The sequence below is a fragment of the Jatropha curcas genome, chromosome 3 (genome assembly GCF_041381405.1).
Source record: "Jatropha curcas cultivar XTBG-Jc1 chromosome 3, XTBG_Jcur_1.0, whole genome shotgun sequence".
NCBI lineage: Eukaryota > Viridiplantae > Streptophyta > Magnoliopsida > Malpighiales > Euphorbiaceae > Jatropha > Jatropha curcas.
Window position 1 is genome coordinate 22,328,249 of NC_143153.1, and position 2,686 is coordinate 22,330,934.

Here is a 2,686-nt window from a genome sequence, read left to right on the forward strand (position 1 = left end):
TCATTTCCCCATTGAGAAGCGCTCAATGTAAAAAAACTTCCCTTCCTTCCCTTCCCCTTTCCTTTGTTCCTCGACAACACCGGATCCGGATCACCACTCCTCTCTCTCTTTCTATCTCCATTTCATCATCCTCTCATGTCTCGCCACGTGTCTCCTAAATAGCAGTACGGACATCCCTCCCTTCTCTCTGCTTCTGCTTAGTTCTTTCTTTTCCTTAGTCTCTGTTTCCCTCCTCCCGCTCGTCTAAACAAACAGACCGTCACACTTCTCTCTCTGTCTCTTTCTCTAGGAGAGATTTATTTCTCTCTACTTGGCCCTCTCCCAATTTTTATTCGGCTATTGTCTCTCTTCGTGAAAGGTTCTCTTTCTCTGATTCTTTTTCTTTTCTTACTCTTTTTTTCTCGAGAAAATCTTTCAATTCTTATTTCTTTTCTGTGATCTTTCAATTCTTATTCAACAGGCGAAGGCAATATCAGTCGCCACTTCTCTTTCTAATTGGATAAGAACAACTTGTAAGCTCGCACATTTATCGACTTCTTTTCATTCTTTTATTTAATCTTTTTGTTTTTCGCATGGCTGTGTTTGGTTGCATAGAAAAACTGCTGGAGAATATTGAAATTCCAGATTTGGTTTTTCTATAATGCTTCTTTTCTTCTGTTTAATAAAAATAATTTTGCAGTTTATTAATTTCCTGCAGTTTCTTGGCTACCAAACAAGCTATTACCCTGCGTGCACTGGAAACGGGTTGGCGATGTTCTTTCAGAATTTATTTTATTTCTGCCTGTTTGGTTCGCGAGAAATCAGAGATGACTGGAAAAAAAAATATAAAAACAGAGCGTTTGTCATGGAATTAAATTGAAAAATAGACGAAACACAAACATATATAAAATTGCAAAGAAATTCACTTATTTCTGTTATTTCTGGATATGATAAACATAAATTGGAGAAAGCAATTACAAGAAGAACTTGTTTCCTACTCGAAAATTGATCTTGTAATCGATTTTCTCTGCCAGGCTATTCACGTAGATTGGCGACCAGCTAGAGTAAATACATAAATACGTGGCGAGCAAGCTAGAGTAGCAGAGAGAGCTAGCTTCTAAGCTAGAACTTGTTTTATCATCAATGTCGGGTCTAGACTCAGGCCAACATTTGCTGACGCGGCGGCCATCGCGCAGTGCCACCACGACCACGTTCTCCACTGAGGTCTTCGACAATGAGGTCGTTCCTTCCTCCCTCGGGTCCATTACTCCAATCCTCCGCATTGCCAATGAGATCGAGCATGAACGTCCTCGCGTCGCTTATCTCTGTTCGTACCTCTTGCCTTTTTTCTTTTTCACTTTGTCGTTTTCAACACCTTTTTTAATTATTAAATTAAAATTTATTAAAAGATTTAATTAAAAGATTAGTTTTGTTAATTTCTTACTTTCTGTTTGGAATAGGTCGGTTTTATGCGTTTGAGAAGGCGCATAGGTTGGACGCGAACTCTAGTGGACGGGGTGTGAGGCAGTTCAAGACTTATTTGCTGCAAAGATTAGAGAGGGTAATTTTCTAAACCAGTTATTGCCTTATTTATTTATGTGTTAGTTTCTTATCAATAATCTGTGATTAAAGAGAATAACTATGGTCATTCTGATGATATAGAATTTAATTTAATTTAATGGTCCAAATTCACCAAAAGTCTTGGTACTAAATGGAAGTTTCCATCATTGCTACATTTTTTATAATAATTTAGCGTAGAAATCTTTAATTAATTTATAATCTTTGGAGAGTATTATATGTTTGAATAATGCTAAATTCGCTTATGAACTAAATGATAGTATAGATTTTGACTAAAAATCAATTTTTTAGCGAATCATGTGTGGTTTGAGTGATTTTCACAATATGAAAAAGTCTCAAATTATCGTGAATTTGATGAAGAGGACGCTACACCTCCTTACCGAGTACCTCATTAATTTTTGGAATAATTATCATCTTAACTTTACACCAAATGATTAAAAAATCTAATTTTTACCAAAATTAAAATAAAATAATTATTTAATATTTTTATCTTCTTAATTTAATAAAATAAAAAACATCTAAAACCATTTCATATTTTTAGTTAATAATTTTTATTAGTTAAAAATAAGAAAAATTGTTATTTTTATTTTATCTTTGATAAAGAAAATTTAATAGTGCAAAATTGAAGGGTAATTATTTATAAAATTGATTTCTGAGTAAACTTTATGGTTTATTGACCTTAGGTAAGTTTTATTCTAGAGGGCGGTGGCGATGCTCATGGTCACGGAGAAAGGTTGAAAATAGGGTTGTACAAAACTACCGACCAAACCAAATTGAAAATCGAATGGATCCATTTTAATTAGGTTCCATTCGGTCAGATGTTTAAGAGAAATTCGGTTAATCGATTCATTTGGTTTGAACTAAATTTATTGTTCAGTTCGAGTCAGTTGTGCAAAAATTTATCCGTTGAATTTAAAATCAAACTGAAACGGCCAAAACCGGCTGGTTCAGTCTGTTATGAAAAAAGTTCACTTTTTATTTTAAAGCCTCGGTTCGGTTTGGTTCGGTTTGAACGGAACCGACCCTTTTGCTTACCCCTTCACTTCTGAAAATGTGAAGCCCACAAATAAAAGATACGCTTGCCAAAATAACTAACCACTGACCATAAAAAAGAAAAAATAAAAGCCCG

The 2,686-nt window shown here is 34.6% G+C and overlaps 1 long non-coding RNA gene across 1 annotated transcript; it reads left to right on the top strand.

Annotated features, from left to right (window-relative positions):
- LOC149497710 (uncharacterized) lies at window positions 1-1,119 on the top strand. The gene is made up of 4 exons (XR_016319952.1): window positions 1-358; window positions 461-512; window positions 698-744; window positions 1,014-1,119. It is a non-coding gene; the product is annotated as an uncharacterized LOC149497710 (long non-coding RNA).
- Window positions 1,120-2,686: the final 1,567 nt, after the last annotated feature.